This window comes from Callorhinus ursinus, unplaced genomic scaffold (assembly GCF_003265705.2).
Source record: "Callorhinus ursinus isolate GAN/ISIS: 27379988/994484 unplaced genomic scaffold, GSC_fseal_2.0 scaffold1029, whole genome shotgun sequence".
Lineage (NCBI taxonomy): Eukaryota > Metazoa > Chordata > Mammalia > Carnivora > Otariidae > Callorhinus > Callorhinus ursinus.
In genome coordinates, this window is record NW_027398084.1 from 6069 (window position 1) to 14013 (window position 7945).

General features: G+C 56.4%; 1 long non-coding RNA gene across 1 annotated transcript; it reads right to left on the reverse strand.

Moving 5' to 3' along the window:
• Window positions 1-5357: 5357 nt before the first annotated feature.
• Window positions 5358-6154, reverse strand: LOC141372103 (uncharacterized). The gene is made up of 3 exons (XR_012377424.1): window positions 6035-6154; window positions 5671-5775; window positions 5358-5481 (listed from the first exon to the last, which is right to left on the reverse strand). It is a non-coding gene; the product is annotated as an uncharacterized lncRNA (long non-coding RNA).
• Between the last annotated feature and the right edge of the window lie 1791 nt (window positions 6155-7945).

Below are 7945 nucleotides of genomic sequence, written 5' to 3' on the forward strand. Positions count from 1 at the left end.
GGGGCCAAGTCCCCTGGCTGGGGGCCAAGTAGCTCCTACATGTTCCACGTGCCTCTCTCTGGCTCCTCCAGCCATGCACTGTCCTGTGCTGCTTCCCAGTAGAGGTCCGTTTTCACCAAAGCCAGGAAGATGGGGTGGTGTTTTCTGACTCCCCATCCCCCACCCCACAGTGTTGCAAGAGAGGAAAATGTTTTCCTCAACCCTCTTAAGGTCCCTGGCTGAGTCTGGAAATTGACAAAGACAGATGAACAGGAGAAAAGCAAGCAAAATGTATTGATTGTTTTGGTGGGAGCCTCACAAGACCATGACGACCAGCAGAGGTGACTGGAGCAGACAACTCTTCTACTTTTAGACAAAGAAGCAGTAAGTGTGTGAAGAATTGACAGACACAGGGGTTTGGACTAGGGCTCGTAAATGGTAAAGAAGTTAACTAGGAAGATAAGGGTTCGTTTAACCAGGTGTGTTCATATAGACCCCGTGGTCCTAAATTCCTTGACTCTGGTGATAAGCACGTCATCCCTGTGGTCCGGGGAGAGAAAGTTCCACATGGGAGTAGTCTGACCTGCTTAAGGGAAGAAGGGCTGATGGCTGGGGGTCAGAGAGACCTTCTTGATTCTGCTCTATGCAGAAGTTCTTTTAGCTTCTATATTTAATTTGTCAAGGTGCCATATTTGGGTTAGTGTGTCCTGACCCTCACTGGCCTGGTGCTGTACTCTGTCTCCTAGTATCCAGGATATTAGGTGTGCTGCGGTGGAGACCTCCCAGCCCTGGGGTAACCCCTTGTCCAGGGAGGCACCTGCCTCAAGGGGAGGGTTGCTAATGGTGGCCGCCCCTCCTCAGGGAGAATGGGTGGGAGCGTGCAGATCTTACTTCGAGAAACTGACTTCATTTCCTGAAAAGGTCTAACTGATAGTGGGATCATACAGGAGTTCTATGTTTAGTATTTTGGGGAAAATCCATCCTTTTCCCAGCATGGCTGTGCCAACCAAAGTCACTTTCGGATGATTTTTACCTATAAACCAGAGATTTTTCAAGAATTTCTCCAGCAGAGAACATGAGGAGAATATTTTCATGACCTTAAACAGGCAGAGATTTCCCAGGATGCAAAGTATACTGACCGTAGGAACTAACCGGTGACTTAGAAACTATGAAATGAAGACCTTGTTCTCCTTCTTCCATTTCTGGCTAGTGTGCTGGTCTGTGGCTCGATCCCACCTCAGGCAGCTGGAAGGTTGACCTCCCAGGTCAGCTACCACTGAGATGGCTACTGTTTCTAGAAATTCTTCGGGGTGTGGCCAGGTTTCCCCACCCGTGCACTGATCAAGTCGGTGACCTCTAACAGTGGAGCCGTGGGTCTTCCAGGCATGGTCCCCCACAATCCCCCAGGAAAGCCAACTCACTGAGGGTTTAGGGGGACGGGAGCTGCCCCTAGGCAAAACTGGACATTCTCACTGTCCCTACCTGGCCTTCAGATGCTCCTCAGTTACTCCGGTGCCTCTCGTGTCTTCTTGGAACCCTGACCTGTCAGTTTTTGGACAGCTGGTCCAGTCGTACCCTCACTTTCTGGGAGGGGGATTTGGTGGAATCAGCAGTGTGTCCTGCAGCCCCACCAGGATCGATTTTTGAAGGCACATTGTCTGGGCCATCTGAGGAGCCAAGACTGTGGGTCTGTGGCCTGGAGGGATTCTGAGCAGAACTGGTGGGATGGGAGGGTTGAAAGGCCCAGAGGCAGGTTTCCAGAAAGCTCTCTGGGGTCCCCGGCATCCTACCGTTTTCGAATCAAAGCCCTGAGATCTTTAAAATGCCAGCAACAGTACAGCATGGGCCAGAAAAACAAATGTCCTTGTGCACCCAACACCACCTAAACTATTGGCCATTTCTTGTCACTTGAGCTGAGTATAAAGGATTAGGAGTTGGGGCTTGAGGGGGGGGTCCTGGGACAGACTTTGTATTTGGGGGACAAAGGCCATCAGACAAGCTTGTGCTGAGCCTCAGGAGAGGGTCTGTGTGGAGACCTCAGCTGCAGGCACTGCTGTCCACTGTTGCCCCCTCAGCCTGCCCAAGTGCCCCTGCTGCTGGGGGAGAGCCTGCCCCCTCCTCTCTGCCTGAGGGCTCTCCCCTGCACCAGGTGCCTCCTCTCCTGCCAGCCTGTGGCCTGGGAGGGTGGCTATCCCGAGTTCCGCCAGCTGCTGGGGGAGCACCTGCTCCCTCCTCTCTGCAGAGGGCTCACTCCTGCACCAGGTGAGCCTCTTCCTGCCAGTCTCTGCCAGCCTGCAGCCTGGGAGGGTGGCTACCCAGAGTTCCTCCAGCTGCTGGGGGAACACCTGCCCCCTCCTCTCTGCCTGAGAGCTCTCTCCTGCACCAGGTGCCTCCTCTCCTGCCAGTCACTGCCAGCCTGCAGCCTGGGAGGGTGACTACCTCGAGTTCCTCCAGCAGCTGCGGGAGCACCTGCCCCCTCCTCTCTGCAGAGGGCTCACTCCTGCACCAGGTGCCTCCTCTCCTGCCAGTCCCTGCCAGCCTGCAGCCTGGGAGCGTGGCTACCCAGAGTTCCTCCAGCTGCTGGGGGAACACCTGCCCCCTCCTCTCTGCCTGAGAGCTCTCTCCTGCACCAGGTGCGCCTCCTCCTGCGAGTCACTGTCAGCCTGCAGTCTGGGAGGGTGGCTACCCAGAGTTCCTCCAGCTGTTAGGGGAACACCTGCCCCCTCCTCTTTGCCTGAGAGCTCTGTCCTGTACCAGGTACTTTCTCTCCTGCCAGTCCCTGCCAGCCTGCAGCCTGGGAGGGTGTATACCCTGACAACTTCCAGCTCTGGGGACAGAGCCAGTGCGATGTGGTCTCCCAGCAAGTCTGAGCACCAGGCCCGTACATTTCTTACTCTCCTCCTGTGGGCTCACTGTGCCACATCCTCCCTCAGGCTCCCTGGGCCCAAGTCCTCCTCTGATCAGGGAGCACTCTCTGCCCAGGCTCCACACGCTGAGACTGGGAGCAGGTCATCTGGACCTCCTGGACTCTCTCTTCTGTGCCCGTGACATGGGCACAGTGCAGCCTCACAGACTGCTCAGAGGAGACCCATTGCAGGAAGACGCAGTCTGCTACAAGGGAGATGCCAAGTGATCTCAGAGGGAGCGCACGGGACTTGCACAAGGCACTGGGCTCATGGGGCCCAGTGTGGGATCCCGGCGCCCAGCCAAGGGGCATGGGGAATTCTGGTGAGGGCGACCCTGGTGGGGGGAGGGGGAAGCCACGGAAGGGTCCCAGAAGAGGCAGGAGACAAGGAAGACAACAGGACAGAGCTTCCCAAGGAGGTCGATGGAAGGACCAAAGGATCGCAGAGGCCCTTGGGAAAACTCAGAGACCTTGGTGATGTTGACTGAAACGCTGTCATTTGGTCAGAAAAGTCACAACACCCCAGTCGATACTGGATGATTTACTCTTTGTTGGTGCTATGATTTAGTGTGTACCTGCCATTAGAACTCACATCACATGAAGTCTAGGATATACTTACTTTTCAGGACTAGATTTTTCTAGAGGAAGTGCTAAGGATGGGTCTCTCCATTCTTTGTGCAACTGACCTGTTTTCAGGAGCAGATTCCTGGTGCTCATCACCACTGCTAGCCCTGAGGACTGCCCCCGTCACCTCCCACAGTAGACGTGACCATGTGGGTTGGGGGTGCTCACTGATGAAGCCCCAGTGCTCAGTACACAGCAGGGACCCCAGATCCTCTGCTGAATGAGGGAGGATGGGAGAGAGGGAAAGAGAGAGGGAGGAGGGAAGGGAGGATGGAAGGGAGGCAGGATCCGGAGAGGGAGGGGAGAGAGGGAGGTGGGAAGGGAGGATGAGAAGGGTAGAAGGGAGGGAGGGAGGCAGGGAGGATGGGAGGGAGGGAGGGAGGCAGGGAGGCAGGGAGGGAGGAAGGGGTGGAGGGGAAGGAGAGAGAGGGGGGAATGAATGAGGGAGTGAATAAATGATGCAGGGAGGTAGGGAATGAAACCACAGAAGCTGGATCCATACCTCAGGAGCCATTATTTGGGGTAAGGTCCAAGGGCATCCCAGCCCAGGCCCTGGATGGTGGCTCAGGACATGTCCAACTGTCCTCCCAGTGCTGACCTTCCTTCTCCTTGGACCCGCTGTCATCCTGGATCCTCTCCACATCCTCCGCAAACAATTCTCAATGTTCCCAGGAACAGCGTGGCAGGAGGGGGTCTCAGGAGGGGCTTCCTGGATCCTGTGCCCCGAAAGACAATGTAACAGTAGCTACAGGGCATTCTATCATGAGGACTGGGACCGTGGATCCGATCCCTCTCCTTGGGCATTAATGTTGTTCCATTCCCTGCTCTCTCCACCACTGCTGTGATGAACACTCCTGAAAATACATCTGTGAAAAACCGAGCCAGAGTTTCCGGGGGTGAGTCCGAGGCTGAGCATACCAGGTGATGGGTGCACCTGTGGCCTGGGATGGGTGCCTCTCACTGTTCTCCCAGACAGGGGTGCCCGTCACCCTTCTCTCCAGTGGACCTGCATTGGACCTCCGCTTCCTCACGTTCTCCCCAGACCAGACACCTGCCGGTCTGAGGGTGACCAGCGCTGCCTCCATAGGGTTTCCTTTGCTGGAGTCCTTACCCAGGAGCTCCACATCTCTCACACGTATTCCCTGCGTGCCTATCCTTCCGCCTTGGACTTGCATGTGTTTGGTCTCCGTCCCTGTGGAACCCAGTGACTTGGAGCATGATTTGGACCAGAATCAGGTGAAACCTTTCTCTGGCCTTGGGGTGTGAGCAGTGCTTTTGCCCTTTGTGGTGTGTCTTCCAGCTTTCTGCATTACCCTGGTTTCTGTGTGGGCCACAGGAGGAACCAGCCGTTTCCTGTCTGGGGTCAGGCTGTGGTGTCCCAGCAGGAACAGGGGTCTCGGCCCAGAGATTGTGTCCATAATTCCTAAAGTGGCCTCTATGATTACATGTGATGTGTAATCCATCGGGGATTTCAATATCAAATAAGAGAAATTCTATGTCAAGTAAACACAGGAGAAAACGAGTCCCTCTTGAAAATAGGTGGACAGACACAAAGGCCCTTACTGCGTGATTCCACTTACGGAATCATCCAGAACAGGTAAAAGAACAGAGAGAGAAAGCAGCTTAGGGGTTGCCAGGGTCTGGGCTGGGGGAGAAATGGGCAGGGAGGCCTTCTGGTTCGGGGACTCCTTTGGGGAATGAGATATTCTGCAGCAATGTTCTGAGGTGTGGTGGCACAGCGTTGGGAATGTACTTAATGCTCATGACATGTTCAATTGAAAACAAGTATTTTATTTAAAACAAATAATAAACAGTATACAGAACATGAAAAGATAAAATAACAGTTAATATGAACCAGAGAGAAAGAACATCGGGGGAGGGGATGAAACACTCTGGCGAGGCGTTGGGGTCCGGCGATGGTACAAGGAGTTCTCCCTGCAGGGCTGTGGGCTCTGGATGTGGCTCTGGGAGCCCTGCAGGAGCAGGAGTAGGGGCAGGGATTAGGATAGGGGCAGGGCTGGGTGTAAGAGTAGGGCCAGGGCCAGGGGCAGGGGCAGGGAGAGCGGCTCTGGCAGGGGCAGGAACTGTGGCAGGGGCTGGGGCAGGAGCAGGTGCCAGTTCTTCCCAGGTGCCACGCTCTCCGTGGGCGGGTGCTTGGTTACCTTCCAGCTCCTGGTGTCCTCCTGAAGTTGCTGTAGGCACCACCCCTCCCCCCAGAGCTGCTGATGGAGTTGGAGCCAGCTCTAGCTCCTCAGAGTGTGGAGCAGCTGTGAAAAGAGAAAAGCTCACATCTGTGCCTGCTCTCCTTGGGCCTTTGCAGAGACAGAGCCCAGCCCAGGGCCTCCCAGAGAAGCCACAGCCGGGAAGGAGCCCTCACAGGGATGTCTCCCCGACTGCAGTCCACCCACTCTGTGCTCTGAGCCCAGTCTTGCTCCTGGCCCCAACCAGCCTCTGCGGGCTCCTCCCTGTGGGGCCAGGAGCGACCCATCCCCACACACCACAAACACCCAGCCCCAGGCTTCTCACCCTCAGCCTTGGCCTCTGTGGGCTCTGGCTCCTGGACCACTGTCCGGTGGACAACCACCTGGGACAGTGGTCTGGTTGGTGTAGGAGGTCTTCCCCTACAATCCCCAGCATCTGCTCCTGGGGACCCCTGTGGGGTCACCCCCTCTGTCGAGGAGATGGACGGCGTGTCCAGCAGCCTCCTTTCCATGTCCTCCGTGTCCTTCTGCAAAGACAGGGACCGGTAGCCAGCCCCGAGGTATCACAGCCCTCCCCGGGTCATCTGTACTGTCCTCCTGCCCAGTCCCCCTGCTGCTCCCAGATCAGACACACACCTGTGCGTGCACAGCCCTGCACTCCGGATGCAGTGATCCATCCCTGCCGGGCTATCGGGATAAACTTTGGGCAGAAGGGGCAGCGCCCGCACACCCCATCCCACGCAGCCACCCTTGACCTTGAACATGACCTCCTGCTCGGGGTGGCCCCACCCCGCATGACCCCTCTTTACACACATACTCACACACACACTCACACACAGACACACACCCCCATCCACACACGTGCACACACACACACACACACACACACACAGGGAGGGCACCTGGGGCTACACAGGTCATCAGAACGAGTGGGGCTGGGTGGCTGGCTCTGGGCCTCCTGGTGTAACCTTTCTGTGTTTCCGGCCAAATGGCCAGAGGCGGTGGGGAGCCCTGAAACAAAATCCCCAGCGGGGGACAGCATCTGCAGGGCACTCTTTCTTCCACCTGCAGCCTCCGGACCTCAGCAGGAAACATGTGAACAACTTGGTTTGAGGATCTCCAACGAAATGAGCTGGCAGGGGCTGTCCGTGGAACATGGGTGCCTGGTTACCAGGGTTCCAAATTCTATTGGGCTCTGTTGTCAGGGAATGGAGGTCACCACTGTCTGGGATCACCTTACCCAACTTCCCCCTCACACAAGGGCCCCCCGAGGGCGACCTTCCCCGACTGCTCAAAGCTAACCCTCCCACATGCCCCATCCACACAGTGAAACCCACAGAGCCCACCCACAGCCCCTGGGAGGCCTGGGTGCAGCTGTTGTCCCTGCTGTGATGGCACAGAGCTGGGTTCAGACCTGATTCCAGTCCGTGCCCAGAGCTGTGACCCTGCACAGACCGCATGTCTCTCAAGGCCGCCCCAGGCTCCCCATATGCACATTGGGGTATTCTAGCTACTATTTCTAGGGATGCCATCAGGGGTAGGACCTCTACACATGTTCAATGCCTGCTATCACAGGAGGCCGGTGCATAATTGGCAATGCAAGAATGAGCTAGGGGCTGTGCTTGGCATGGAACACAGTTCAGAGAGGCTTGAATCTGCTCAGGGGTCCAGGCAAAGCCAAACCCCTCCTGCCTGTGTCCCAGCCCCCGTGGGAAGGTAGTAATGAACAGATTCTGACCTTGTCCTCTCCCAATACAGATTTCCAGGGGCTCCCATTAGGGTGAGGCTCAGGTCCCTGGGCCTCGTCTGTGCCCATGTGCTGGGCAGTCCCCACAGTGGTTCCTGGCACCCCTGATTCCTGGTCACACATCCCTGTGGAATCCCCTCCCCTCCAGGCTGGATGGTCTATGTGACGGCGCTCTCAGGAATAGAATGGCACAAAATGTCGGGATGTCATTTCTAAGCTGATGGAGTCTGTGACTTCTACTGGTTCCCTCTGGCCTGTGTTCATTCTCTGTCTCCTTCTCTGTCTCGGTGTCTGTGTCTCTTACAGGAGCAGATCTGTGGGTTCCAAGGGCGATGTGAGAAACCTCAGAAGCCTCCCTTGTCCCCGTTACCCTCTCCGGTCCTGGTGCTCCATTCCTTCCTAAGGCCTCCTCACCCTGACTGGAGCAGTGATTCTGGATCCTCTTCCACATGGGGACCCTGAGGCTGCAACAAGGAGGGCCCTGACCTT